Here is a 24,431-nt window from a genome sequence, read left to right as displayed (position 1 = left end):
TGTTGCATCTATCCATGTACTGCGTTGACATTCTCAGCAAGCTCTTCCTAACAATATTTCTGGTGCATATACTGTTGTGAGAAGCCAGCTGGCTGCCATCTGAGAGCAGATGCCATGTGGCTGTCAGATTGTCATCTTGAGTTTTAGTATTCAACTTGTCTTTGCGTGAATTGGCTTTTGGCCTTTTTTCTCCCCTGGGAAGAGTTGTGCCTGAGCCAACCAATCTCCTATAAAAGAAATAAAGTACGAGTCATCATTGCTTCTGGTGAAACCATTTATAAATCAGAATGTCAGTGCTGTAAGTGGTTTCCCCACCTTTTTTTTTTTTCTGTAGTTATGTAACTTTTCTCCTGCAGTTCCTTAAAGAAATCTCATAATAAAACATAACAGCCACTTCAGACAGTTTACTCATTCAATCTGCCCATTATGTAATTAATTAGAAAAGCTGAGAGAAATACAGTTTTCCAGTTTCTGAGCTCCTGATGCTCCTATTTAAGGTTTTGATAAAAAAGCTGGTTGCATATTGTCTTCAAAATAGTATTGATCAGTCCTGGAGAAATGTCACCAGTTCATGCAAAGATGCAAGACAAAAATAAGTAAAAACTATCTGAAAATTTTTCCCCAAAATACAGCAAAGAAAAGAACTGTAACAATTTTTCCATAAGTAGTGATCAAAAAGAGGCAACTTCAAGTAGACTTAAAGGATTGCTACTTTTAAGAGAAGGGCTTCACACACACTGTTTGGGAATGGAATAATTTTTAAATGTGTCATGGCAGGTGACTTAACTCATTGGTCTTATGGGAAAGTATTACTTTTCAGAGTTCTGGAGACCAGAACAGAAAGAAGTTTTTATTGCCATTGAAGCAATAAAGTATCTACTAGGAAGGTACATGAGTAGGAAAAGCATGTTTTCCATAAAAATACTTGCTAAAAAATACGCACGGGCAAAGCAATAGTTCCAAGTAACTTGTGCCATCATGCAGGATTTACATTTTGCATTATTATTTGACCACCTGAAACCAACTATACTTGTGTTAAATCTCAATAACGCAGAAGCACCACATAGGGTCCATATTTGTTACATTATTTCTCATTTTTCTAAAAAAGTAAAATAGTTGTTTTCTTTTATATTTTGGACACTCACATTTAACTTCTGACAATAAAATATTATTGAAGTTTATCCAATGACACAAACATAGACATCTGCTTGTTCACTACCAGCCTGAAATGGCACTAGGGTTCTGACTGAAACCAAAGGGGTCTCAAATAGCTACACCAAAGGATGGGAATAAGACAGTGCATGTTCTTACTGCCCCTACTGCATGAGGCTAGAGCACTAACCAATGGTAAAGTGCACAGTCAGATGCATACATTATTAAGAGTTACCTAGGATTAGTTTCACAAGTACACTTTACATCTCATGGGTGTAACTGTCAGAATGAAAGTGCAATATTATTTCACATTTCCTGGCTGAGGAACAGTTGAGAACCTGTTTGCACTGCCCCAATCTGTGGGAAGCTCTCAGTTGATACTGCTCCAATAAAACAGAACTTCTTTATTTTTTTTCCCAGTGGAAAGAGGATAAGGCCAGGAAAACTGAAAGGAGGAAAGATCTTCATATACACTCAGTGTTTACAAAAACAGGTTTTTTGCACAAGAATCAGAGAAAAGCAAAATGCACCTTGCAACACCAAATAAAAGGTCACAGAAATGTTAAAGGACTCAAAAAGTCTAACAGAGAAGTATCACATTGGTCTGTGCTACCAGCACCCATAGAACTAAGCCGCTAATGAGGAAATGCATTTATTTTTAGATCATTTCAAGAAGGAGAGGGCTGATGTCCTGACACAGCAAAAAACCTTGGGACAGGGCCAGCATGTGGCACAGTGATCCTTTCTGTGTAGTTCACGTGGTGAGAAATACTGGCTTGGGTGAAGAACTCTTCATGACATTTTGTTAACAGCATTAGGAAATTAAAATGTACATACTTATAGACGGACAGACTCATGGACGGACTCACACACAGCTGAACACCAGGCTTATACTGTCGTGTGTGTTCGTATGGATGGACAGACGGACGGACTTACACACAGCTGAAGGCTAGGCTTATACTGTGTGCATGTTAGTACGTACGTATGTACTCACGCACAGCTGAAGGCTAGGCTTATACTGTGTGCGTGTGAGTACATACGTACGTACTCTCAAACAGCTGAAGTTTAGGCTTATACTGTGTGCGTGTGAGTACGTACGTATGTACTCATGTACGGCTGAAGGCTAGGCTTTTACTGTGTGCGTGTTCTTATGTGCGTACGTACTCACGCACAGCTAAAGGCTAAGCTTATACTGTGTGCGCGAGTGCGTACGTACGTACTCACGCACAGGTGAAGGCTAGGCTTATACTGTGTGCGTGTGAGTGCGTACGTACATGCATAGGTACTCACGCACAGCTGAAGGCTAGGCTTACACTGCGTGTGTGCTCGTACGTACGTACATGCATAGGTACTCACACACAGCTGAAGGCTAGGCTTACACTGCGTGTGCATTCGTAAGTATGTACGTGCGTACAGTATTCATGCACAGCTGAAGGCTAGGCTTGTACTGCGTGTGGGTTTGTTCGTACGCACATACGTAGGTACGTGCGGTACCCACACGCATCTGAAGGCTAGGCTTGTACTGCGTGTGGGTTTGTTCGTATGCACGTACGTATGTACGTACGGTACCCGCATGCATCTGAAGTCTAGGCTTGTACTGCATGCGGGTTCCCTTGTGCGCGCGCATGAGTGCATACAGTACCCACACGCAGCTGAAGGTTAGGCTTGTACTGCGTGCGAGTTCGTTCATTCGTACGTATGTACATACGTACAGTACCTGCACGCAGCTGAAGGCTAGGCTTGTACTGCGTGTGGGTTCGTTCGTTCGTGCATACATACAGTATCCGCACACAGCTGAAGGCCAAGCTTGTACTGCATGCAGGTTCGTTCGTTCGTACATATGTACGTACAGTACCTGCACGCAGCTGGAAGGCTAAGATGTATTGCATGTGGGTTCGCTCGTTCGTACATACGTACATACAGTACTCACGCACAGCTGAAGCGCTAGGCTTGCACCGTGTGCAGGTTCGCACACACGTACCTACGTACGTACAGTACGCATGCACAACTGAAGCGCTACGCTTGCACTGTGTGCGGGTTCGTTCATACGTACATGCAGTACCCACATGCAGCTGAAGGCTAGGCTTATACTGTGTGCATGTTAGTACGTACCTACGTACTCATGTACAGCCGAAGGCTAGGCTTATACTGCGTGCATGTGAGCACGTACGTATGTACTCTCAAACAGCTGAAGTTTAGGTTTATACGGTGTGCGTGTGAATATGTACGTATGTACTCATGCACAGCTGAAGGCTAGGCTTATACTGTGTGTGTGTGCGTGTGTGTGTACATACTCACGCACAGCTGAGGGCTAGGCTTACACTCTGTGCGTGTGAGTGCGTACGTACTCATGCACAGCTGAAGGCTAGGCTTATACTGTGTGCGTGTGAGTACGTATGTACTCACACACAGCTGAAGGATAGGTTTACACTGTGCACAGCTGAAGGCTAGGCTTATACTGTGTGTGTTTGTACGTACGTATGTACTCATGCACAGCTGAAGGATAGGTTTACACTGTGCACAGCTGAAGGCTAGGCTTATACTGTGTGTGTTTGTATGTACTTATGTACTCATGCACAGCTGAAGACTAGGCTTGAACTGCATGTGTTTGTAAGTACGTACCTACGTATGTACAGCACACGCACACAGCTGAAGCGCTAGGCCCGCATTGTGTGTGGGTTCGTGCGTGCTTACATACGTACGTACGTACAGTACCCGCACAAAGCTGCAGCGCTAGGCTTGCACTGTGTGCGGGTTCGCGTGTGTGTACGTACGTTACCCACACAGAGCTGAAGCGCTAGGCTTGCACTGTGTGCAGTTTTGTTCATACATACGTACATACAGAACCAGCGCACTGCTGAAGCGCTAGGCTTGCACTGTGTGCTGGTTCGTACGTACGTACGTTCATACGTACAGTACTCATGCACAACTGATGGCTATGCTTGCACTTTGTGAGGGTTCATATGTAAGTATGTACGTACAGTACCCGCGCACAGCTGAAGCACTAGGCTTGCACTGTGTGCAGTTTTGTGCGTACGTACGTACGTACATACGCACAGTACTCGTACACAGCTGAAGCGCTAGGCTTGCGCTGCGTGCAGGTTTGTATGTACGTACGTACAGTACCCGCACACAGCTGAAGACCAGGCTTGCACTGCTTGTAGGTTCGTTCGTTCATACACACGGAGGCGTGCACGGTACCCGAGCACAGCTGACGCGCCAGGGTTGCACTGCATGCGGGTTTGTTTGTTCGTACGTACGCACATGGGGTACCCGCACACAGCTGAAGCGCTAGGCTTGCGCTGTGTGCGGGTTTTTCATACTTATGCATGTACAGTACATGCACCCAGCTGAAGGCTAAGCTTGTGCTGTGTGCGGGTTCGTTTGTACGTACATACGTACAGTACCCGCACAGAGCTGAAGGTTAGGCTTGCGCTGTGTGCAGGTTTGTTCATACGTACGTACATACAGTACCCGCACACAGCTGAAGTGCTAGTCTTGCCCTGTGTGCGGGTTCATTCGTATGTATGTACGTACAGTACCTGCACACAGCTGAAGGCTAGGTTTGTATTGTGTGCATGTTCATTCATACGTACATACAGTACCCGCACCCAGCTGAAGGCTAGGCTTGCGCCGTGCGCAGGCTCGTTCGTTCATACAGTATCCACACCCAGCTGAAGGCTAGGCTTGTGCCCTGCGCGGGTTCATGCGTTCGTACGTATGTATGGACAGACGGCACCTGCACACCGCTGATTGCCAGGCTTGCGCCGTGCGCGGGTGCCGTCCGTCCGTATGCCCGTCCCTCCATACATACGGCACCCGCACACGGCTAAAGGCCAGGCTTTTGCAGTGCTCGGGTGCCGTTCGTATGTACATACGTATGGTACCCGCGCATGGCTGAAGGCCAGGCTTGTACTGTATGTGGGTCCGTTCTTACATTCGTACATATGGCACCCGCCCACGGCTGAAGGCCAGGCTTGTACTGTGTGCGGGTTCGTTCGTACATACGTACGGTATACTCGGACATGGCTGAACGCCAGGCTTGTACTGTGTGCGGGTTCAATCGTACATACGTATGCACGGTACCCGCAGACAGCTGAAGGCTAGGCTTGTACTGTGTGTGTGCTCATTCGTACGTATGTACGCACTGTACCCGCACACAGCTGGAGGCTAGTCTTGTATTGTGTGCGGGTTCGTTCATACATACGTACGTACGGTACCTGCACACAGCTGAAGGCCAGGCCTGTCCTAGTAAATGTTCTCCTAATTTGTTCAGAAGTCTGTTTTGTTAAAAGGGGGAAAAATAAAGAGTTGCACAGAAAGAACCCCGTTAATGTTTCTGGCACTGCTCTGTTTTAAATCTGTGTTAAAAGAGAATTCAGACTGACTGTGGAGAAGCAGGCTTTGTTTATAAGCTAAAATGTGTGAGTAACTGGTAGCAGTCCTTGGGGGGGGCAAAAAAACCACCACAACCACGTTCCCTCTCCCCGTACAAAAAAAAAAAAAAACAAAAAAACAAAAAAACAAACCAGACAAACAAAAGCCCAAGCAAAAAAAAAAAAAAAACAACTCAAGAGAAAACTGCTTATTTAAGATAAAGGGAGTTTTGTAATTTAATAGTATTCTTATTAAAGAACAGAGTTTAGTCTAGCACAAATGGACTTTCAAAGACTCTATAATTGTTCCCTCCTTGCTGAAAGTTCATTTGATTCTGTTGTTTCCATATTCCATTGTATCCTATTCTGAACTGCACCAGGGAGCTGTGGCTGTTACATAATGCAATTTGGTGCAGGAAGTTATTTGTAAGCCATTAAAAATACACACTGAGTTGAAATGCAGGCATACATTTTCCTGCCATGAATTACGATGCAAAACAAGGACCTTGTTTTCAGATAAGCCATTCACCAAATCCCCCGCTTATGCTGAAAGCTGAAAGAGGAAAACCACTGAATTATCTGGTCCCTTTTACAGCTGAACTCACATTTATGAATGTGGCTTAATTCTTAAGCCACTCTATGTATTTTGTTCAGCACTGGAGCCACATCTTTCACAAGGCTTAATACCTTTCCATACCAACTTTTGAAATATGAAGTGTAGACCGAACTCCCTTCTGCTGTAGTTGGTAGCACAATCCCACATCTTTAGCTAGGCAAGTGAGTAACTGTGGTTCCCACTGGCAGTATGAGTACCTTGGGAAATAGTATTCATGTCCCACAGAAGTGATCCCCTTTTTTCTCATCCACATTGACTGTATGTCACAGGAGCTTCTCATACAATACATAGAGTCTAAAAAGTGGTTTAGAACTGCATGGAAGTGACGTCTTCATTTCAGACAAGAATATCTTGCATACATTTCCTTTGGCTTTTTTCTTGTTAGCAAGGAGGTGAAAATTTCAGCATCACAGTTCATTATTAATACAGTCATTTTCTGCTGCTCACAAGGGAGAAAGAGATACTGATAGCAGGCCCTTGAGACAGCAGCCTGATTATACAACCCCTATACATAGGCAACTCCTAGTGACTGCTTAGAAGAAAGGACCAGTTACAATTGTTAACAATATTTTTTAGGCACCAGTAGTATTTGTGGTGCTCTACAAGGCAGCCACTGTCCTACTTTATCCTGAAGAACAACAGATGCCAAAAGACTCTTTTGAAGATGCAGAGAAAGTGACAGCTTGCAATGCTCCCATTCATCTTCTTTTTGCTTTCTAGTTTTTCTCCTGTCACTAAAAGGCCTGTAAATAATAATAGAATGGTGAGGGTAGGCTAGTGAGAACACCTCTGATGAAATGTGCTTTGAGGAAGAACTGGAATGAGAAAAAGGAGATACCCAGAGGCTGGGAGGTAACACAGCAGTCAGCAAAAGTGAAGCAGAACAAGTGAACAGAGCACTGAGGCTGGCACTGATGATTACACAGAAGGAACCAATCAGAGACCTGGCTTGGTGAAGTGTTGGGATGAAGCATGTGACCACAGAAGAGAGAGACAGAAGATTGAGTGAGACAAAACCATGATTTGATTGTCAGGCAGAATGTGACTGTAGGAAACTAGTAGGGAACAAGAGGATATGTAGAAGGTGGAGGAAGGCTGGAGGTTAACATCAAAATACTCAAGATGAAAAATAATGGCACTATTATGGCATAACTTTTACATGGTTAAGGACGTGGAACATTAAAATGCATTTAGGACATGGATAGAAGGAACCATCAGACAGATGAAGGAAGGAAGGAAGTAGTACAGTCATGCATATCACTAGGGAAAGAAACAGATCTGGAAAAGACTGGGAACAAAAGCTACTAGGAGAGAAGAAGGTGAGTTGATGGAAAAAGCTTTTGACAGAGCCTTTCAAATTTCTTCCTTAAGTTAGTAACACTTGTGAGATTTGGAGAAAGAATGGCAACAAGAAGGCTTAGGAAAGGAAATGAAAGTCTCAGAGAGAGACTTGATGGGAGCAGTGGGACTTCTGCTTGAGAGAGATTTAAAAAGGCTCTTGAAAATAATTCAGTATAAACAGTCAGTCTGGCTCATGAAATACCCTTTCAAGACACTCAGTGGTGGAAGAAGCAGAAGCAGGATGCGTCCTATGCTTGGGTGTACATCACTCAAGTACAGAGGAGTGAATTACAAAGTAGAACCTAAAGAATTAACTTGAGCACCTGTGAAAACAAAAGAAGGAGCTGGTGTAAGGGCATTCCATACTATTTAGAAAGTGTTTGCTCAAAGACAGGTTAATCTGCATATAAAATCCTAAGGATGAGCATATTTTGGGTCTCTCCATTATTCTAGAAATAGACCACATGCTGTACTTACAGGTAGTCAGGTTATTCAATTTTAACAAGAAGACTATTGGAGTGGAGGAAAAAGAAAGGATTTACACATTACTGCCCAAAGTAATGGGCAATTACTACTTCTTTCTTTTTTTTTTTCTCTAAAACTACTAGTTTTATCAGCATTTCGTCTACTCCTCTACAGAATCCTCTCACTTCAGCAACTTCAACTAGTTTTGATGCAGAATAAACTGAAACAGGACACTGCGATTTGCTTTCAGAAAATAGGAATTTAACATAACCATGCCAATTGGTGTTCTAGTACATCCTTTATTTTCAAATTATTAGTTTGCTTAGTAAGAAGGTCAGAGGGAGATTGTTTGCAGATAAGAGTTTCACATCAAAGGATGCATTTCAGATCAACCCTACAAGTTACTTTTCTCCGGTTACACTAGTCTTCCTTGTTGGTTCCCTGTTCCCTGTGTTACCAGAGTTCCATATGGCAGAGTGGTGACACTCTGCCAAATATATTTGACATATATTACTTGCTGCAGTCCTTAATTTGTACCTGCCACTTCAGAGACCTCAGTTTGCTGTCTATTTCAAAGGATGGTGTTTTAACGTGGGCTAATATGTGAACGGCTTTGCAGACGCAGGACGGGACACACCACTTAGGTCCTACCATTTATATATAGAGAGCTGCATATGTTTGCTAATGGAAGAGTGCAATGGAACTTCACCTAAACATGACAAACTCCTCCCTTGTTTGGCTTTTCATTCTTTTTCTTCAATGGCAGTGTAGGCAACCAACTTGCAATACACAACCTCTGTGTAAAGGTGGGGGCGGGGGAGAGAAGTCTATGAGTAGATTGAGAACCATAATAAAACCTGGAGTTCTCAACTGACTGTTAATTTCTACACGGTGTTCTGCAAGCAAGCAGGCTCACTCTTCTTATTGCAAATCAAGTAGAAGCCATTAGTTTCTTAGCAGGACATACCCTGAGCTCAGTGCCCTACTATTGAATCTATCCAACTTGCAGTTTGAGCATAGTGAGCTTGTGCTTGCCTTCAAAACAGGTAAGAAATACACTCTTTTTGTCCATGAGCAGAACTACTGTACCCTTGTTTCTCTGGTTATCAGAAAAGGATATATACTATTTTTCCTCCGAGCACTTAGAGAAGGAAAACTAAATACTGTTAAGTTGCTTAAAAAAAATTAATATGCATTTAAAAATTAAGGGTTAGATCTTTTTATTTCCTCAGATAGCATTCTTACTTTATATTCCAAATTTATGTTAATCTGTGAGCATAAACTTATTGCTTTTTCTTCTTGAAATATACAACAGGGGACAGCAAAGACATGTGTTTAACCTTTGCTGAAGAACATGCAATTTGCTGCACACTCTTACCAAACAAGAGAGACTTCCCCAAATGCCTAACAACCAACACTGGATTGTACAAAACAATTATATAACCTTTAATTGTGGAGGGCTCTCTGAATCTGCACTTTTGACGTGAAAGCTATTAAGGAACATTTAAAGGAAATATGAATGTGTAAGAGCCAAGATCAAGTAGACAGATCAACATTAAAGGGAAGAAGGGGGTCATATTTAACGTAGTTCACACAAGTTGCTCCAAGTATAACTTCAAATGGTATCCCCTTTTCTCATCACCTATTCCCTTAGAAGTAAAAATTAAATCCTTTCTCTGATTTTTATGTAAAAGACAATACACTCATCTTATCTTTGTCATACAGTACAAACCAGCTTTCCAGTGACACTCTACAGTAACTCATTTCTGCTTTTTCAAATTCAAGAGAATGAAAATGCAACATTAACTTTCGGTAGGTAAAGATGCATGAGCTACTGGAAAGTCAGTGAAGTCTGTTGGTGGGTTTAGGAAGTTCTAAAAGCCTTTGCCTGTGTTTAAGAGATCCACTGTCTTCTACAGATAATGCCAGGACCTTATAAGAGGACTGTCTACAGTCCTTGTGTTTAAGGATTACTCAGACCTCTCACACTGAAAGCAATAGCAAATCATGGCATCTTTGAGAAAGGATGCTCCTCAGAGTCAGATGCAGAGAATGTTCTTTCTGGATAACAATCATACTCCCATTTTCAAAGTCACGAAAACCTCATGTATTTCCTCCAAGCCTTCAGTTTCTGCCCTTAGAATCTAACCAGCATACTCTATAATAAGGATTACTATTGGCAGTGTGGGGGCTGCATCTCTATCCTGGGACTAAGGTGGTCAGTAAGGCATCCAAATAGAGGAGGCTGCTGTGTACAGCTGGTTACAGATCTAGTTTAGGCCTAGCAGGATTCATTAGTACTCAGCTGTACTGATCTGGCTGCTAAAGGCCTACCCAACCGCAGCCAAGTTGCATCAGAGCTCTATAACCCAAAAAACCTTTTGGAAAACAAGCAAAAAATAAAATAAAACAATCAATTTCAGTATATCTAAGTGCTTCAAACATCTGCCTGAAGTTGACTGCAAGCAACAAAATTTAGATGCAGTCTCCCAGCAGAATAAGTCTGCAGAACTAAAGGTACATTCTTGATACCAATACAGCATGGTCAATCAAAGGCGACACACAGGTCTATCTGCTAGTCACTAACAAGGGAGAACTAGCTGGAGATACAGTGATTAGTACTAGCTTTCGCAATAGTGGTGATGGAGTAGTGAAGTTCAAGATCCTGACAGGCATGAAAAAGGACAGTAACAGGGTACTCAGGTGGGCCTCAGGTGAGCAAACTTCATTTTATTCATGAGACTGTAAGTGGGTTCCCAGGGGAGGCAGCTCTGAAGGGCCAAAGATCTCTGGAAAATGGCAGGTCTTCAAGGACAGCATCCTCCAAGTGCAAGAATGATCCACCCTGATATTCAGGAAAACAAGTAGATGCTTCATGACTCTCTTGGCTAAGCAGGGAACTCAAAACACATTTCTGGGTACATAAGGCAGAAGTAATTAGGAACAGTTTGGATTGAACAAGAGCAAGTTGTGTCTGACCAACCTGTCTGCCTTCTGTGCTGCAGTGATCAGACCTTTGGACAAATGGGAGAGCAATGGCTGAGGTTTACCTCAACTTCAGCAAGGCTTTTGACACTGTCTCCTCTAGTAGACATCCTACAGGATGTTATGGTCTGGATGGTTGAACAAGAAGATGAGTAAATAACAATAACTGATTGGACGATTAGGCTCAGAGGACAGCGATTAATGGGATGTACACCACCTAGAGGCTGGTGGCCAGTGCAGTAGTGCAAGTGACGATCTTGAGACCTATCCTGTTTGACATCTTTGTAAACGACCTAGAGGAGGTGATAGAGGGCATACTGGCAAGTTTGCAGATAACACCAAACTTAACAGGGGAGGAGGACCATCATCCCTTAAGCAGGAAAGCCCTGCTAGAGGGCAAAGCTGCCATTCATGAGGACTATGCAGGCTGGAAGAATGAATAGGCTGACAAAAACCTTATAAAATTTAAGAAGTCCAAATCCAAAGTCCTTCCCCTGGGAAGGAAGAGATCCAGGAGCAAGACAGAGCAAAAGCTGACTGTCTGGGAAGCAGCAATGCTGAGAAGAACCTGGGGGTTGTGATGAGCAGTGAGCTGAACATGACCCAGCTGCATGCTTGACAGCAAGGAAGTGCCAACAGCATCCTGGGCTATACAAAAAGGAGCACATCCAGTAGGTTTACATGCTCACTACTAGTACTCATTAGAGCACATCTAGATACTGTGTCCAGTTCTAGATAAATTTTCCTCAATACAGTAAAAACATTGATAACCTGGAGCATGTTCAGTGGAGAGCCACTAGGATGGTTGAAAGCTGGAACTCTTGCCCTATGAGGAGAGGATAAGAGATGAGATCTTATTCAGGCTGGAGATGAATGAAGTCTTGTTCAGGGGGAATATGACAGCAGCCTTGCAGTAACTACAAGGGGCTTAGCAAGAAGATGAAGCCAGATTCTTAACAGTGGTGCATGGTGGGAGGACAAGAGGCAATGGGCATAAATCGAAACAGTAGAGGTTCAGACCTTTTTTCCTCATGAGGAAAGTCGCAAGAACACATTGCTCACAGAAGGCTGTGCAGTCTCAAGCCCTTGCGATTTGCACCACATAACTGGTTAAAACCCTGAGCAAACTGGTCTGATCCTATAACTGGCCCCACTTTGAGCAGGCAATTGTACTAGAGATCCTCTGTATTCTCATGCAATTGTCTGAACACGACAATCAGTCTAGCCTCTGCAGCATCATGAATCTTGAAGAGAGCTGCAACTTTTTTCTTTCCATTGTCTTTTTAGATAATGAGAACACTTTGACAGGACTTGCATGAAAATTAAGGGAAGAAGACAGATCTCAGTATCTGATGTCATCCTATGCCCTCTACAGCCATGCAGCCAATTAGTGTCTCTGACACCCAGCTTGCTAGATGTAAAGGGAAATGTAGAATTAAGCATTTCTGATGAAACAAACAAGGAAGGCAAAACAAATAATAAACAAATAAATAGCAAACAAGGCTGGTTATTTCTAAATTAACCACTCATGGTTATGCCTCTCTCCTGGACTATAAAGCCAGATTACCCTCCACTGCACATTTCTTTGTGTTGGACAAAGTCTAGCAATGAAGGTGCATTTACAGGCAATACAATATGTAAATTATATGCATTGCAATTAAATACATGTCCATTCTTCTGAGAGAGGTCCATTTAGGAATGTCGTGCTGGCTTTAGAAAAGGATTTTAAGTTCAAAGGTTCCTGATTGGAACAGTAAATGAACTATGTGAGTGGTAAAGTTAGCTGGAGGAACAAACACAAAAGATTTGTTCAGTGACATAAATTAGGGCTTAGAATTGTCTCAACAATTTATGTAACATTTTCTGTGCATAATTCCATGGCTTGTGGTGTTTAATATTGCATGTGTGATTTGATAGATCCAGTGCAACTTTACGGTGAAGCAAGGACACAACAGATGCCAGCTCTCCATGAAGCAAAAGAAGTGATAGCTGTATTCACGTATTGCAGATGTAGTGAAATTTATCTTGGTTTAGTAACTATTTATTTATTGCATGTTTCGTTGTTTTGTCTGGTTTACTGATTTTGGTTGGGGTTTTTAATCTTAGTTTGCTTTTGTACATAGCTCACTACTGCCTAAGAACCTAGTATTTGTAATGAACTGAGTGCATCACTTCATGTTTTGGAGTCCAGTGCCAATTGCTTCTTGTATAATAACAAAGAGCAACTTGAGACACTGATACTATTCAAATCAAAACAGGAATGATAATAAAGTTGCAGACAAAAGGATATGCAAAAATGTACATGTGCTTTGTCCATGTAATTGTAACCCTCTGCATTCATTATGACAAATTTTAAACACTTGAACTGAGGGAGCTAAACATGCCCAATTACCCTACACAGCAATACGTTTTCAGAAGAGACACTTGCTAGAGAGTATTTCAGAGGTTTCATACTGTCTGGTATGTATCCTGCTACACCTTTGCCAAAAGCACTCAGGGAAACACCTCAGCAAGCGAAAGACTTGCAAAGGGTGTCATTTGATTATAGGAACATTACAGATTAATCCTTACTCTGTGCAGTCATCAAAAGCCTTTTCAAGTGATGAGATCTATAGCCCTGCTTTCTGCTACACTTAGTACCATCAGCAACAAACACACAAGAAAATTAGAAAACAAAACCACAAACTAAACAATTCCTCCTTCTCCCTCCCAAGCATTTGGGTCAAGAACTTTCTTGTTACCAACTAGCAGCTTTGCCCTTACTGCAGGGTAGCAGGTGGTGGGGAAAAAGCCCTATATGCAATCTATCCATCTAATACCTAGAAGTCCCAAAAGATGCAAATACAGAATATAGGCATGTAGTTGCCCCTTTGAGCATTACCTGCCATCACTGATAACAGGGCTATTTAAACACATTCTGCTGGAGAAATAAACAGCACTTTCTCTTCAAGTCCCTGAGCAGCAAGCAGCCACTCAGTGCTGAAGGAAGGAGACTAAGGTTTAATTTTCTGGAAGGCTGTCTGTGTAACAGCAGCTATGTCAGAGGAGCAATATCTAGTTTACACAACAAAATATCCTTGAACTATTAAGCTGCAGGCAAAGACTGCAAATTAAAATTAATTACAAGTGTGTCTTGGCTGCATAGAGACAGAAATGCTTCAGCCCACTAGAGAAGCGAGAAAAGGCAACAAGGGCACTGGTGAACACTTAATAAGAGTTAAATGTCACTGGGAGGGACAGCATCTAGCAGCTTTCCCCTTAACTGGGGGTACTTTTGCTACTGAGATCAAAATAAATTTTCACCTCTGTATTTTTTGAACATAAAACTACAGAGCATTTTCATAGGTGAGGATGATGGCTACGTTTTTAACTTTATCCGCCTTATTCCAGGCTACAAATAGACCCACCTTGCCATCGTGAATATCCCTCACCTTTCTTTCACCCCAAATGTTTATTCAACCATGACAGCACTTTGGGATAGGATTATCAAATGGCTAGGATAAATTTCACTGTGATTTAACTTAGCACAGCCTTTTAAGTGAAAGCATTTGCCATTACAGGTCCTGATAATGGCACCCCTAGGTACAATATCCTATTCCAGAAGATCTGTGCTAAACATTATGCATTCCAAAATAGTTACCTCCTCTGGAACAAAATCATTAAGCTGAATAGCCTGACTTAATTAGACTTAAACGTCACCAGTGATTCACTCTGTTTCAATAAACTCATATGTTTTCATGTCACTTCTGTAATTTATGCCTTAAAAAGCTGGTTGAGTTGTACCAATGCCTAAGGAGCAAAGTTAGAAATTATCTGAAAATCTTTCAGGGCCACCTTCTCAAAGGTTCTATGCCTCTCTAACAGATACAAACCAGTCTCTGTGAAGGTAAAGCTTTTTTAGGAAAAGACATCACAGGTAGTTTTGTGGCTACTACAAAATTTAGAGCAACAACATAAAAAAAGAGCACAAGTGTACTGGAGGAAGAGCTCTGATTTGTTATAGAGCTCAGAAAGTGAGCAGAGTGAGAAGCAGAAAACATAAGGAGATGGGTATTTATGGGAAAGCTATTTCAAAACAGTCTCAAAATTTGCTTGGTAGCTTAGCAAGTTCACTGTGTTCCCTAAAGTTTTGGTTTATTTTTTTTGGAAAGAAATGCCAAAGCTGTGGGTCAGAGCCAAATAAGAGGCTTTTTTTAATATGTTCTATTCATCCGGACTTTTCACTGCACCTGGACATCAGAGTTGCCTCAGGAAACGTGTAAAGATGTTAAATGCATTCCATTCACTGACAATTTAAAATTCAATATATGACTTACCAATATATTCCAAGTGTACTTTTACATGTGGAATGTCAGGAAAGAAGCTGTAGTAAGGATCTCACTTCTGCGCACAGATAGGTCACCTAAGTTTCATAAGGCTGGTACTTGCCACTGTGATGGTTCCAGTCTCAGAGCAAAGTTTGCTGGATGGGAAGCCTGCCTCAATCTACTTCAAAGCACAGCTGGGAGTAAACAGGTATGCTAATGAAGAAATTACATATGCTACTCATTTACCAGCTCCCAGAGGAGCCTTAATAGCAGAAGTTGATTACACATGCAGCAGCAAGAAGGTCCTATAGCTGATTAAACACATTTGTGGGTACAGCACTCCTTTCTATTCTAGAAACAAACAGGACAGGCAATACACAGCCAAAAATAGTCGCAGTGCATCTCTTAGTCAGATTAACAAGACCAAATACTTGCCCTGCCAGACACTACTTGGTATCATCTGCAATTAAATGAAAGAAAAAAAAATAAAAAGCCATTAAATAAGCATACAAATACCCTCAATATATTTTGTTTGTACGTCTGTCTTCCTCTACAAATACTGAACAGATCAGCATGCATGGTTATTGCTGAAACTGTGTTTGCTTTCTATTTTGTTTGAAGCAGCTCCACTGGAACCAGGTTTGTTTATTTACCTGGTGCTTGAGAAATGATCTCTGACACTCAGTTATCATGAATTCACGCTCACATCTCTTATTGTAAAATCCATTCTCCTAACTGTTGTTGTAAAGTGGACAAAACAAGATGCGGATTTGCTTTCAGGCTGTTTCAGCTGGGTCTGGTATCTGCCATGCTTTATCACAACCTGTGAGATTGGGATCTCTTTTGATTGTCCTTCCTAAGACTTACATTTTCTTTTAAGCTTTTTTTTTTCCCCCTCCATTTTCACAGACACTCACACACACAGGGTACATTTAAAGGAATACGTTGATCTTAATAACCTCTCAAAATTTATCCTGGGGCTAATCAGAGGCTTGTTGTGCTGTGCTGACTAAAACTATCAGAGTATTGAATAATTCACAGTCTGCCTTAAAAGCTCCAGACTAGATGATGTACTCCATATTAATCTGATGTTTTTGCATCTTAATAAGCTTTTTTATAATGTTTTACAAAACGTTTCTGAACTCTCCAGCAACAAGGGATGATGATATGAGCCATATAATTCTAGCAAAGGACAGCAAATGACATCAGATTTATGAGTGTTGCTACAATATCTCTTGTAAGATTGGGCCAGACCAAACCATTTTGCCGAGTCTTACCCCTATTCTGATGGCACAAGTGGCTTTTCCCAAATTGTCTGACACTTTAATGAAAGTAGTCAGGCATAAAGGAAAAGATAAAGCATTCTGAAAGCTGAACTAAGCTTTCCAAAACTGTTCTAGTGCAGAGGTTTTATATCCCTTAGAGAAAAGTCCCAGAAGAGAACAAAAGGAATGTCATCACTCTGAGGTTGGAATTTCAGAGAGAAGTGATCATGAGTGGGATCATATTTTTCCATTTGAAAGGGAGACAGCGTGTCAGCAGAGCTGAGCATGTTAGGCATATGTTGGGTGTTGAGAAACATAAAATGCAGGCCAGGTGATGTGAACTTAATGCCTTCCAGCTCTACTGCACTTTTGTGTCTCAGCTACTCAACAGGTCACACATCTGTTTTTACTAGAATCTCTAGAGACCAAATTAATGGCATTTATACCTTAAAACCTGCTTATATGCTTGCTGTGAGAAGGGAGTTGGGGGAAGCTACAGTATGTCTTCAATATCTGCTTTATGTACTTCACTGGTATAGGTGTCTTTGTACCTACACAGGATGGAAACAAAATGGAAAATACTTTAACCCTGGGCCTTCCCATAGATGGCAGGATGGCAAATAAACTTCAGTTCTGCTAAATGCAGACTAATACATATGGGGTGTGGGAGCTGAATTACTTACCTATCTGATTTTGGTCAACTCAAGCTTTTGAAAATGGGACTTGCTGACAGTTTGTATAGAATATGGTGACTCCCCATTTTCAAACAAGGAAAGGCTAGAGAAGAGACAAAAAAGACAAAGAAATGAAAATAGGGAATGTACATCACAGAAGCATAACACAGAACAGAGTGTGAGGTATTACCTAGATTACAGTCTGAAGTACCATTTCCTGTCACTAAAAGGCAAGACAAATGCATTTACCAATTTCAAAGATAAATTTCTGTTTTAAAAGGCAACACCCCCTCCCCTTTTTATTTTCCTTACATGACCTTGTGTTTCATAATTCTTCTGACAGGGAGAAGAGGGCAGCATTTAGCAGAGTAAGCCATCTAGAAATACTAAGATCTTGAACTCTCAAGTGCTCACCCAGCAAACCAGTAACTCCTTTTTAGCTTGTTTCCCAGCTTGCAGCAGAGATTCAAGCCTTCATTTCATATACTGCATCCCAGCTCCTCAAATGCTAAGGTACTTGAAGCCATCACTAGCATAATGAATATGTACTATGGAACACCTGCTGTTGTTTTTTAAATGGACCGCAAGCAATTATGGAAGTCACCTGGGATATAAGACACCCAACTTTTCATTCAGTGCTAATTTAGCACATGTTAGCCTCTGGCTTACTGTTTGGTTTGGGGTGGGGCTGCTTTGTTTCCAGAAAATTCAGTCTGCACTTGAGAGGTTTTTGTGTCAGCTGGCATGTTTTGTTCAGATAGATCAATGTTACCAGCAGCAGCAAAAATGTTCACCGTTTCTTCTGGGCACTTTTAAAAAGATACTACAGAGTTCTTTTTTCACAGCACATGCAATTGAATGGTGGAGACTGTGGCTACAGTTCAAAAATGTGCCTGAACGTTTAAAAGAATAACAATACCATCTGGAATTTCAATGATTGCTATTAACACACAAGATGGAAGAAACAATAGACTGCATGCTTGAGAGCTTAAGCCAATCTTTGCTACTAGGTATTAGAAGGAGATCTATTGCAAATTATCCTATCACTGCCTAATTTAGGGTCTCATGAATCTGCACTGGAGCATCTGGTGCAGTCAGACAGGAAATTCAAGTAGGAAGCCTTGCCGATGGTATTTATGTTCTTCTATACCTACAGAATGCACAAAACAGAACAAGCTATGCACCTTCAGAACTTTAGAGAATTAACTCATGCATGTGCGTGATGCATGATGGAGAATGCTGTTACATACATGCCTGAGATTAAATAAGTACATCTGAAAATGTTGGATTTAATATACATCTATCACTGTAAACAAGTGCCCATAGGACCATTCAGGTACAATGCCATCCTGAATCATAGACAAGAACCAAAACAAGCCTCAATAGAGGCGCTTATTCCATCTCCCAGAACATGAGAAGTATCCATTCTGTCTACAACATTCACGATGGATGTTGTCTAACCAATTCTTAAAAATTCCAAACTCAGCAATTCCATAACAATGCTAAGCAGTCTATTTACAGTTCAGCATAAGCTTTAGTACCCAGTTTATATCCCTCTGACTTTAATTCAAGCTTACCAGTTACATTCACAGAAGAAATGGAGAGCAGATTATATCCTTCCTCTCTGCAGCAGCCTTTATGTAGCTGATTCTTATGTGCACTCATTCTTACTCGTTTTTACTCTGTTGCATTCCACTTTTTCAAGCCACTCTGTGTTTTGTCATGATCTCCCCAAATTCTCATCTTCTCTCGGATTTCTTTGTGGTCCCACTTCATGCTGTGTTATCTGCAAATGGAATAAATAAATTTTCTATTCTGTTGTGCAGGCCTGTGATAAAATCCTCTGTATCATATAGACACCTTATAAATGGTGGAAATGGAGGAAACAAAAATCTTCAGAGTCGAGTCAGCATTTTCTTAGAAACTGCAGTCAAACAAGAACAGAATTGAAATCTAGAAACACAGATTTTTTTTCATTCTTTTGCTCATATAGCACTTGCTTGTTACAGCTAATCTAAAAAATCAAGCATTCACCTCATTCTAAAATCAGACTGTGTTAATACCAGGAGTAGATGACATATATTTCTGTTTTAGCACTAGTTAGTTTAAACATCAGTCATACAAGAACAGATTTACAGCTGAAATGAGTTGCCTTCTCAGAATAAATGAAGCAGGAATCCTGTTATTTTCTCAATCTTTTGCACATAGCGTATGTATTGTAACTATAACCCATCTATTTCAAGGTCTGCAGAATTTAAATGCATCCATATCTTGCAAAAGGAGTCTTAAAACTTATTCTCAAGACACTGATTATTCTGGAGCATGAGTCATTTGGGAATGTATTAGATAATAATAACCTGCAGTGAGAAAGAAATTTTATTCCACAGTCCAAAGTCTTTTTTTGTCTTTTCCAATATCAAACTTTATGGAAGTAGCTCTTCTCCTTGTGGTAAACACATTTTTATGATGTTACCTAACAAATGTCTTGACTTGGTGAAAAATTTCATGTATTTCCCTACACTTAGAAAATTACAGCAGAGTCAATTACTTTCCTGAAACACGAAACATTCCTGAAGTGCAGCCATTGTATATCACTGCTATAATTTGGTCACTCACAAACCCTCTTCACCAAGTTGCATACCAAGAGTGTTGTATGTTTAACATAGTTTCATGCATTAGTAGAACAGCAACCATCTTTCTGAAATAAAAATCAGAATAATGGGAATTCAAGAATATAAACAAAAATGTTCTTACTGGAACTTGAGTTCCTCACTGATCAGAACATGAGTAAGAACTTCCATTTGTCTTTACAACTTCTCTTCAAGGCTGAGAGTACATTTAGTGTCTCCGTATTATGGGAGATTCATAATACTCATCTGTCTTGCAGGACTTCCTGAATATTTTCTTCAGCACTTCAAGACTTCAATGAGAGATGCTGCATAAGTGCAAAGTGTGATGATGACAATTTTTTAAATATCTCAACAATGATGAATTTTTATTTCACTCAGTTTCTTAGCCAGAGCACTCAATAGACTTATTCAATCATTTATATAGTAAAATCCCTTATTTACAAAAATCAAAGACTTATCCTGATTAAACTGTTTCCCTTTCAACAGAGATGAACAATTTTCACTGTGGGTCTTCAACACTTAACTGAAATACAACCAAACATATCAAGAAATGGTAAGAAGCATCTTAAGAAGCTACTTAAATAATGAGTGGCTTTGTGTAGTTTTAAAATTTGCACCTTTTCCATTCTGTGTGGCAACAGACTGGAGACTTATTTTTATTGTGTGGATATGTTGTAACCAATCTATTTTCCACAGAGCTTTCCAAAGGAAAAATGATAAATTAATTAATTAAAAGCTTTATAGAAGACAAAGCCTAAAATAGGTTCACCAATTATTACAACTATATTGTTCCACATCATGAGCAATGGTTGCTTGAGAACCTAAAAAGACCTTGTTCTATACTATTATAGAGCAGAAGGCCTTTTAGCTGTAATACTCTTGGATAGTTGTGATGGTGACATATATATAGTCTGTCTTACTCAGAAGAGTTGAAGCCATGCCTGCCATTTTTAAGTGCTACCACAGAACAAAAAATCAATTATAATGATTTTTAATACTCTCTGAGTTGTCACTTCAGGGCAGGGACTGTTTTTCTGCTTATAGGACACCTAATAAAACATGGCCAAAATTTAATTAGAAGGTCAAAGAGCTGTTGAAATTGAAATAACAAAAAAATCACTGCTATATTTACAGAACCAGCATGAAAACCCCAAAGAACCTGACTAGAACGGCTGTGCCAGTACACAGCAGGTGATAATTAACCTCTGATGTATGCCAATGTCACATTAGGACTTAGAGCAAATCTTCCTGCTGTAGCCTGAGCTCAGTATTTCTTTACCTATTCACCATGGACAGAGAGAACATATAATTTCTCTTTCTGAAGCAGCGTTTTATGCACTTGAAAACTGTAAATTCCACTCAGTTCAGTCTTCCGTATTTTACTCTCTGTAATCTCAATTCACTCAATCTTTCTTTGAAGGTCATGTGTTGTAGACTTCTGCTCATTCTCATTGCTATCCCCCTAACATACACCTAAACTGTTCTTTTTTTTTTTCTTGAACTGCAGTGCTATCTTCTTGACCCAATAGTATTATCGCAGCATACTATTAAATATAGAAGCTTTACAGAAAGCTGATAAAATACATCCTGCTAAAAAGTTGAGCAGCAAATAAAAGGCTAGAGGAATGATAGTCCATAGTAATGCCTAGAGGACTCTCTGCTAATGTTGACATGATAATAAGTGCATGCTGGTCTGAGAACTGGCAGGTAAACTTACTGTCTGTTGTGAGCAATTTCAAACCTCCTGGGGGCAGTGAAGATAAGAAATCAGCATTCCTATCCCAAAAGCAGATTCTAGCCAACACACTTTAATTGGTAGATCTCATCTCTCCAGTGCTGCCTCGGTTCAGTATCAATATAATGAAATGAGTCATCCTGTTACCTCTTCCTACTCCTAAAGCTGTCAGCAAATTGCAACACCTTAAGTAGCTCAGGAAAAACCTCTTTCTGCTGTTTCCTAAACTTAACCCACGTAGAAACTATGTGTTACAGAACAAGAGTACAAGCTGGAGGCTTCTTAGCAATATTTCAGTGAATAACAGACTGTTATTTCCAAGAGAAGAAATTGTGAAACAAGTTTAACAAAATAAAATGAGGTTAATAAAAGCCATTCCAGAGAGACTGCAAGAAATTTCATAAAGAATATTGTTGATTGCATGCCTACTGGATAAACTAATACAGTGAAAGATGTCTGAGGAGAGGAAATGAACAGAAGATTGAGACTGGTTTGTATACATTTGAAAAAACCCTGTCACAGTGAAAAACCAGCGTGCCAGTCTGCTTTCAGATATGTAATCAGTGCATTTTGGTTTGTTGATCATAGGAAGGTAAGTGGATAGCCAAGTTCAGGTTAGCATAAGTGACTGTTGAAGTGATTAATACTTAAGATACCTGAAGCAGAATAACTAGAAGTGCAAGATGTAATTAAGGAAATAAAGAACATGAATAGTAATGCTCTCCACACCTGGTGAGAAAGAGAGCATTGTTGACATGGTGTGATAGCTATATATGGTAACTGAAGTGGGAAATGTGTGAGGGATAGTGACAAAATAAAAGGATTTGTACAACCCTTCTGAAGAAGACCTGATTTTCAATGGTGCTCTCAAGACAGGAGTATACAACCCTGTAAGTCAACTGGAGAAGGTGGGAGATGAAATTTTGTTCTTTAATTACAAATACATTAATGGTAGCAAATAGGAACTCAATAGTTATTTAATCAGTGTCATTGCTCTACTATAAGGGTTTACTTTCAGACTACATTGGGTAGTTCTCTTGTCTTAAAAATAAATTAGTGGTAAACTTCTCTCATACTCTACTTCACAATTTAGGCAGATGTTTATTGAAGTATAGATAAATAAATTGAAATAATGAACATATTTAATTAGGAACTTAGATTGTCTGAGAAATTATATCCTAAGCTGCATAGAACATGAGCCAAACACAAGGAAACAGCTTATGTGTAACACCCATCCATGCATGCTATGATGCAATATGTATATCACTATCAAGTAATATTTGGGGTTGCTTATTCACCATGTCTCTACAACTCCATTTCAGTTGTGATTGCCTTGCAGTTAAGAAGTTATTATTAAATAACAAACTCAGTAACAAAAAATGCATAAAATCCTGCTCAGATGTCTCTGTTAGAAGAAAAGGCTGTGATGTTTTTTTGCCATGTATAAAGGATTAAGCAACAACCTTGATAAAGTGCTAGCCACTGCTTTTATGTCTGAGACTGGTGGCATTTAGTAAAGTTAGGACAGCAAACTGTCCTAAAAGTAATTGCTAGTATAAGGCAGTCACCTTCAGCAGTGTTTCCACTACCTTCTCAATTAACCATTATCTCAATTATCTCCCTCATGCATTCACTAGACAAGTAAGCAGCCCTGAAGCACATTATTACAGTCCATGCTTCCTCTATCATCTTCAAAATAACATTTAGACCTAAGTATGACAGAAAAGGACGTTGTGGATATTCCCTTCTCAGAGAAGGGGTTACATGCTTCAAAGGAGAAAAATATCCATAAGAAAGCATGAAATTTATACCCATTCTTTCCTGAAAAGTATTTTGGTATTTTCATGGACTACCTGCTTCCTAATTCCTAACACCAATCTCTCAGGCTTGACCATACAGCAAATCATGCTCCTGGTTGCTGCTGGCTGCAGAGCAACATCAGCTCAGGGGCAAGAAACATACTCCTTGAAAAAACACCCTCTGGACATGCAATGAGGGTGCTCCCACAGCACTTCTAACCACCTTTGAAAAATCAACATCCTCTGTTTGTACCTATGGCAAGATTGTATCTACATCATAGATTCTACGGTGGAGGCAGAAACTAACCTGTAGGGTCTAACCCTCTTCTCAGTAAGACAAAATGGCAACATTTGGCTCTTTTCCATCTACAGCTCAGAAAGAAATAAGTTAACCTGCAGCAAAACTAAGCAAACATCTTTGGAGTAAGGAAATTGTGTATGACTTCTTGATCTCAAGAGCTGCTATACTGTGAGACTGGGGAGAGAAGAAAGGGTGAGAGGATTTTCAAGAAACAAAAGCTAAGTAAAATGAAATCAGATAGCAAGTCAGTGTCAGTATTTGTTTATTTCACTATGGGAATTTAAATTTATGACTTCCTGGGCTGCAGATTAAAAGGTATCAGAGGATGCAGATAATCTTTCATGCAGAGCATGTTGGAGGCTCGAAGTTCACTTTCCAGTATTTGACACAGCAGTTGTAATCCTCATGCTAGCTCTTGGGAACTATATGACCAAAGGTAAATATAGCCAGATTGTCTCTTACTGAGCATCTAGATAACAGTTTACAGTAACCTTAGGTCGGTGTGGAGGGGATGCTGCTTAAAGTATGTGTGCTATTTTCTGGATAGGACACTGGAGCAGATTTAAATCAGTTTTACTGAATGAAATGAAACTAACGTTTTTAAGCTAACTATAAAATTAATTAAATAAGTTCAGCATAATCAGATAACTTTCCTAATTGGTCATACAGTAGAAATTATTTTTCTGTTTAGCCAAATCTGCATTTATATGTGTTGAAGAAAATTCTTTTTCCTATGTTTCCCACAGGATTGTCTCAGACACGTGATTCTTAGAAAATTGAGTGGT

General features: G+C 40.4%; 1 long non-coding RNA gene across 3 annotated transcripts; it reads right to left on the bottom strand.

The window, feature by feature from the left end:
* Positions 1–17: 17 nt before the first annotated feature.
* On the bottom strand, positions 18–17,701 carry LOC136008279 (uncharacterized). Of its 3 annotated transcripts, none has more exons than XR_010610035.1 (4): positions 17,596–17,701; positions 17,191–17,284; positions 16,954–17,058; positions 18–227 (listed from the first exon to the last, which is right to left on the bottom strand). It is a non-coding gene; the product is annotated as an uncharacterized LOC136008279 (long non-coding RNA). The 3 variants fall into 3 exon arrangements; XR_010610034.1 differs by lacking the exon at positions 18–227 and adding an exon at positions 5,790–6,887; XR_010610033.1 differs by lacking the exon at positions 18–227 and having other exon boundaries at positions 16,478–17,058.
* Positions 17,702–24,431: the final 6,730 nt, after the last annotated feature.

This window comes from Lathamus discolor, chromosome 2 (genome assembly GCF_037157495.1).
Source record: "Lathamus discolor isolate bLatDis1 chromosome 2, bLatDis1.hap1, whole genome shotgun sequence".
Lineage (NCBI taxonomy): Eukaryota > Metazoa > Chordata > Aves > Psittaciformes > Psittacidae > Lathamus > Lathamus discolor.
Note: the sequence above shows the minus strand (reverse complement) of the source record. Positions and strands in the feature narration are given on the sequence as shown.